Here is an 8,213-nt window from a genome sequence, read left to right on the forward strand (position 1 = left end):
ACATAATTGTATTGTGATTGACTTTGGTCGAGATTCATTATGTTAAATTGTAAGTAATATGATTTATGATACTGTAATTATTTAATAATAAATTAAAAAATTGTAATATGCCGGTTCTATGAAGATGATGAAGCAAAATGTATATAATTTTACTTTTTATTGATCCTATTATATTAAATATAGAAGTCTATTTATGTTTATATACTTTAGTTATATTGATTTATTTAAAATATGTTATAATTGGTAAATATTATTATACTTTTGTTAATATCGTTATTCTATATTGTAATTGAACATTGGCCTTGTAAATATTAAATAAAATTAAATAAATAATATATAGAATAATGATGCATTTTATACTTGATCATTCAATTTTGAAATTTAGTGTTATAACTTATAAAATTATGTTTTTAATTTTTTTGAATCTTGTATAACTAAATCATTTGAAACAATATTGTACTTAACCAATTGTGTAATTTTTATATAAACCTGATCGCTTATTATCCCGTGCTAGTAGTATACATCTGTATGTTTACAGTTCATTGACGTGTTGTAACGTAATGATTAAGACTTAATCTGGATATCCCTCCGGGGGGTCACCGATTTACTGAGACACACATTACTGAGATTACACACATGTTGTAAACCTATTTATTCATTACACAAAATTATTTAGTGTATATACATCAAATGTTTACACTATAGTCAAAATTATTTTTTATCAAACCTTACTATAAAACTGAAATAATATTTAATGAAAATATTACAAATTAATAAATAATAGTTTTTTTATTGTTATAAATTAATTCTTAATTATATTTACACAAGTTTTCTTACTTCTCTAGTAAAAGGTACATATTCTACAATTCTATCATGAATTAATAAACAGTAAGCAGTCACACCTGCTAGTGATTCTGAAGCTTCAATTTCCAATTGAACATCTACTGCTGAAGCAGTGGCTGAATCGTTCTGTTTCGAAGTATCGATGACTATAATTGGTGCGTTTGTCAGAAAAGTAGAAGGACTCAATATGGGGTTACGAATACTTTTTTCATAGTACGATTCTTGAAACGATGTATACATATTATATAATAAGGTGAAATTATTTTTAGTAAAATCTAAATTCAAATTATTGTACGGATAAGCTATCGAGTTCAGAAACACTTTAACGTTTGTTAAATTACAATGGTCAAATATACTACAATCTTTTGTTATCAAATTTTTGCGTCCTTTTTGTAATCCAATTATGATAAATCGGGGTTTTTCTAATTTTGATGCAGTTTTCAAATTCCATACAACTTTTTTAGTGGTACCAAGTTCAGGATATTCAAAAGTTTCAAAAGATCTAAAAGGGATAAATAGGCTTTTTTCTTTTTCTATAAGTTTCAATAATTTTAATCTTTCTTCATCGTCAACAGTGATATGTGGTACCATCCAGACAATTTTATTTAAAACGACTTTACCTTCAGTAGCAGTTGCACCAGTTTTAACTTGTAAAGCATTTAAATCACTATGACTTCGGGTTAATATTAATTCCAATCTAGAATTCACTAATATTCTTTTATAGTCTTCAAATAAACCTAACCAATATTTCAATGGAATGCAAGCACTAAATTCACCTTTATCATTTTCCGATTGTGTTGCGTTTTTAAAATTCCAGCCAGCATTTTCATAGCAATTGTAGTTGTCTGGCGTACCGGATAAGTAACCTTTCAACGAGCTAGTGATTCCAAGAACACAAGAACACGTGCGCTATCTACTTCTATCCCATTGATTTCCAATCGTATTTGTTCGAAGAGGTAAGAGTAACCGTTATTAGATAGTTTCACTTTGGTAGGATCAGTAATTGTTCCTTCCAAAAAAATGAAGCTTTCGTGTAGGTATGGATAAACATCCGTTTGCTGGATTGATATACGTATTTCATCATTATTATTAAATGATGTTGTATACGGTGCGTATGAATGATATTCAATTTTCGTAATTTTAGAATCCGTTTCGTACTGTGAAGTTATATCCAAAATATCACTTTCAGGCATTTTGCTTCAATTGATAACCCAGAGCTTGTAAAATTTTTTTATTCTTCACTGTCAATTTTTTTATTTTATTTGATGTTACTGGTAGCACTTTAGTCTTATGACTAGTTGTTCTGATCCGAAGTAGTGGACTTATATTGAATTTTAATCCCATCTCAAGACCCGTAACGTTTAATATGTAACACAATTGTCAATGCCTCATCAAAATTATCAATCGGATTATGATCTTGATCTACTAACTGAACGGTTATCGAGTCAATATTTGTTTTATTCAATTTGTAATATATTAAGTTTGGTGGTGACTGTATAACTTTAGATCCTGTTTTTTCACTCGGGAAAAACTCATAAATCGAATGACTTTGAAGATGGTTGTTGAATGATCCTTGAGCTATATTACACATTACTTTTATAGAATTAATTGTGTTTAAATTGACAGCTTTTTTTGATCGAAGAATTTCATTGTATGGGTTATATACTCGTTTTTCAAAACCGAATACAGGTGCTATACTATGCGGATACTCAAAGTGTAGTATCCCATTACATTTTATATACGATCTGAAATCGTTAGGATCAACCGTAATGTCGAATGTTAAATTGGTTAAGTTTTTACTATTATAGGTATCTATTTGCTTCTTAACTCGTTGCTTAATATCTTCAATTTCATAACAACCCTCTTCCAATGTAATAAAACATATCATAGGATCATTATTGTTTTCATTCTCAGCTACTTGTATAGAAAATTTATTATTATTATCATTAATATTTGGAAACGAATTAAATGACTGTAAACATAACAAAGCTATTTCTGAGTCCTCGTAAAGGCCTATAGGTGGAAAATAATTTACAGATAATATGGTAGCATTCCCAGTTAAACTTAAAGTAACTGACTCATACATTACAAAATCTAAGATATAAATTTAATGATGAGATCCGTGACGTTTAATATGCAGAACAACTGTTAACGTTTCGTTAAAATTGTCAATTGGATTATTGTTTTGGTCAACTAACTGAACAGTAATTGAATTAATATCTGTTTTGTTTAATCGGTAATATATAAGGTTTACCGGAGATTTAACAACCTTTGTTCCTCTTCTCCCACTCGGGAAAAACTCATATATCGAATGGGTTTGAAGTTGGTTGTTGAATGACCCATGTGCTATATTACACATTACTTTTATAGAATTAAATGTGTTTAAATTTGCAGCTTTATCCGATCGATGTTCTTCATAAAACGGTCCACAATCTTTCTTTCTATACCCAAAAACAGGTGCTATACTATACGGATGCTCAAAGCGTAGTATTCCATTACATTTTATATACGTTCTAAAATCGATAGGATCAATACGTTCATTGAATGTTAGCTTTGTTCCGTAGACTTTATTAGCTTGAGGTAACTCTTCTACCATATATTTGTTAATATCTTCTATGTCACAGCATTCGACTGGCACAAAAAATTGAATATTTACTTTTCTATCTGGAGGAATTGATTTTATTCTCAGCCGGTTATTAGTTAGATTTATAATATTTGGAAATGAATTGTATGTTTGCAAAGATAACAAAGCTATTTCTGAATCCTCGTAAACGTTTAGAGATGGAAAATAATTCGTGGATAATATAGTTGTATTTCCAGTTAAACTTAATGTAACAGATTCATACATTGTAAAAATTCAAGACATAAATGACCACAGTTAAATGTATTGAAGTCTTGATAGTTGGAATAGTTGTATACTATTTTGAACTGTCTGAAATAATGTTGTAATTCAATTGGTGGTGGTAAATCACCAAAGCTATCCAAATATACAACTTTGTCCTTATTTTTATAAAACGCTACCCAATGGCTTCCGTCGCCTGAAGATATATCCAAGTTTAATATACCACATTCAATCGTATGCGGTTTTTTAGGTAAGTTATCACGTGAAAAGACACCACGGAAATGATTGATTTTCAACTTCCCGACGTATTTTATAATATCCTGAGACGAAAGCGGTCTGTCAGGTAGCGTAATCATCAGTTTTTTTTTTTCTTGATCTATTCTTGTTTGAATTCAAACCACTTCCTTTTTTTCTTTTTCTATTTTGAACCGCATTATACACACTAGCACCTCCAGACATCAAACTACCAAGTGCTGACAATCCTGCAAATATAGGTATTAAAGGAATTACACCTCCTGACTGTCTCGGTGCTAAAATCAGCCTTTTACCACCATTCTTTTTCTTTGAGATTCTTTTTTTCTTCGCTGCTAATATACCATTTGTTTTTATAGCACGTTTCCGTTTACAACCCATACCTATTTTTCTTTTAGCTTTCATCGCATTTGTTACTTCATACGCAACTAGTTTCTCTTTTTTAGGAGTATCTTTTGCTTTAAATCTTTCCCAAGCACGATTTTCTAACACTTTATCAGCTCTATGTCTATCGTCTAAATTTTTACTCGCTGCATACACAATATCGTGATCGCGACAAGCAGCATCCAATGGGTTTATTCCTTTATCACCACGATCTAACCTCTTTTTTAATTTCGTACCTGGACCGCAATACTGATATCCTGGTACATGGGCTTCAAACGGGAGACTATTTATAAGGGAGTTTACAAATCCTTTTCCAGTCTTGACTGACTTACACTTACGAGTTGAACGTGTCATCGATAACTGATTACAAATTGGAAAATTCTAGCGTATTTATAAGAAAAAATGGATTTGATTGAACAGAAAGATAAATTGGATGTTATAAATGTGGATGTTCGGACAGTTAAAAAACCATCAAGACACGGTTCGTTATTTCCTGATACTATACGTGCTATACTAGTTGGTCCCAGCGGTTCAGGAAAAACAAATATAATGTATAATCTGATCACACACGCAAACGGGTTAAGATTTGAAAATATTTATTTATACTCGAAAACCTCCAATCAAGAAAAATATGTTTTATTAAAAAAAATTATAGATGATATACAAGGTGCTAATTTTTTCATATTTACAAGCGCTGATAAGGTTATAAAACCGAACTTGACTAAAAAAAATTCTATTATAATTTTTGATGATGTAATATGTGGTCCACAATCTGTAATCAGAGAATACTTCAGCATTGGAAGACATTCAGGTGCTAGCTCTGTATTTTATTTAGCACAAACATATTCTAAAATATCAAAACAATTAGTAAGATATAACTCAAACTTTTTAATGCTGCTGAAACAAGATGATACAAATTTACGACATATATTCAACGATCATACGTCAGCAGATATGGATTTCTCAAAATTTCGGGAAATTTCCCATTTATGTTGGAACCACAGTGATTACGGGTTTCTGGTTATCGATAAGACTCGAGAAATGAATGAAGGAAGATATAGATGTGGTTTTCATACGTTTATTAAAATAAGATAAATTAGTATTGTATTATGTTAACATACATATCATTAATTTTCTGATATTATAATTTACAAGCCATTTAATGATGAACTTTGTAAAAATTATTGTAAACCTTAATATTATTTTAATAAAATACTTTATAAATATATATATATACCATAGTACGCAGTTATTAACCACATAGTGATATCAGTAGTCATACGATACAGTTAAATTGTATTTATTATTTACAATGGATAAAGAAAAAGTTTTGCTGGAAAATTTAATAACATCAAAAAAAAATATTAAACGAAAAATAATGGAAATGAAACGGGGCGTTATAGATTCTGAAAACTATTTCCGTGAAGCATTTAAACCATTGAGTACAAGTATAGAAAAAAATAATCAATGTAACTCGCACCCAGCTGATCAAAAAAATACGGAAACCTCGCATATTAGTGACGAAGATGACGATGTATTAAATTCAACATTTTCAAATTTTTTTAATAATCGACAGACAATACAACGTTATGATAAATCCTATGGTATGTATTATGATAAAGCTAGTGATTCGTACAAAATAGGAGATCACACAGTAACTTTTTGTCATGGTAACTTACAGTTGGTTAATAAATACTATAAATGGACTAAAGGGCTATGGTCGTTATTATGCGAGAAGGAACCAAAAAATCACACTATAGAAGATATGGAATCTTATTATGATATTTTAAGAACAACACATGTTCATTTAAAACCCGATGGGAAACCCAAAACCTCAAGATACTTTAAATGGATTAATGTTGTAAAACCTCTGTACGAACGAATGAAAAATGAGGATCATCAGTTAAACAAAGAAATAACTAAAATTAATACCCCTAAAACTCCTCAAATTAACTTATTACCATTTAACGAACATATATCTAGGTTGAGCGCTAAACGTAGTAATATTCATAATAATACAACCATGGGAAATGCTCCGTTTGAATTTCAACCAACAGCTAACAGTTCTATGATTTCAGAACCTGTTGTTGAAAATATGTTTAGTTTTACTTCAACACCACAGACTAATAATAAAGGTGCTGGTTTATATAAAGATGTAATACCTCAAACCCAGTTAGTTTATTATGACGACCCAAATGAGCTAGTGACTAGATTAAATCTTTTAGCATCATCACAAAGTGCGGGTAATACTGGTGTTAATAATGAAATTATATCTATTTTAGAAGAGCTACGTGAGAGAAATATTATAGTATAATGGTAACCTTAGATAGTATAGCTAATGAACTACATCGGCCAGCCAGAAAAATATTTCCTAGACGATGCGTAGTAACACGGTTTATTGATGACCTCTGGCAAGCTGATTTAATGGATATGCAATCTCATTCTAAAAAAAATCACGGCTTTAGATATATTTTAGTTGTTATAGACACGTATTCAAAATATATTTGGGTTGAGTCACTGAAAAATAAGTCCGGTGAAAATTGTACAAAAGCCATGTCTAATATATTGAAAAAAGCTAATCCAAAATTGTTACAGACAGATAATGGCACAGAATTTTATAATATTCAATTTCAAAATTTAATGAAAAAATATAAAATTAAACATTTTAGTTCATACAGTGTTATCAAGTGTTCAATTTGTGAACGTGTTATACAAACCCTTAAAAATAATATATATAGACATTTCACTGCAACAGGTACATGGAATTGGTATGATAAAATATCAAAAATTATACAAAACTATAATAATACAAAACATAGAACAATCAAATGTACACCCAATGATGCTCGGTTGGACGCAAACAAAATTAAATTTAATACCCATATAAATGATAAAACATTATATAAACCGAAATTTAAAGTTAATGATAAAGTAAGAATATCTAAGTATAAACATGCATTTAGTAAAGGATACACCCCAAATTGGACAACGGAAATATTTACAATTTCAAAAGTCTTACAGACAAACCCAGTAACTTATCGACTAAAAGATGGAACAGGCAATAAAATCTTAGGTGGTTTTTACGAACAGGAAATTAAGTTAACGGATTATCCAGACACTTTCCTCGTTGAACGTATCATAAAAAAAGTTGGGAATAAAATGTTTGTCAAATGGTTAGGCTTTGATTCGAGCCAAAATTCATGGATAACATCATCAGATATTTTAAAATAAAGATATTTTATATGTTATACTTTTTATAATAAAAAATATAAAAGTTTTTTATCAAGGCAAATTAATTATTTACATAGGTTATCTCCTGAAATAAAAAAAGATTGATTATTGTATACAAAAAAGTTTTATTTATAAAAAAACAATAATTTATTATACTAATAGGTCTTGTAATATCATATCAGACATTGTGTTAAAATTAAATTGCAATATTTCATGTAAAAATGATGTGTCATCGTTTTGTAGATGCGAATAATAACTAAAGTCATAGTTTTGAATATATTGGTTTGTAAATTCATTCCTCTGGCAAGTGATGGGAAGACCGCGGACATCGTTTTTAATCAGTTCGTAAGCTGTGTCAAATGTAACCTGATAACTTGACAAACGTTTCTGTTTTTCTACAATATACAAATCGATCAAATTTTGTATTTGCTTGAGACGGGCGAAGTCAATGTTCGTCAAACTAATGTAATTGTCGTTTATATGCAAGGTAATTAAACTATGTTTAACATTGGTTGAATATGAAAAGTTATCTGTTATTTTTACACGTCTACATCTGATATGTAAATTATTCATAATTGAATTGTAATTAGATTCAGACATAAGTGTAAACCATTCTTCCAAACTTAATGTAATAATTTTCTTTGAAAGTTTACACTCCAAT

The sequence above is a fragment of the Metopolophium dirhodum genome, chromosome 1 (assembly GCF_019925205.1).
Source record: "Metopolophium dirhodum isolate CAU chromosome 1, ASM1992520v1, whole genome shotgun sequence".
Classification (NCBI taxonomy): domain Eukaryota; kingdom Metazoa; phylum Arthropoda; class Insecta; order Hemiptera; family Aphididae; genus Metopolophium; species Metopolophium dirhodum.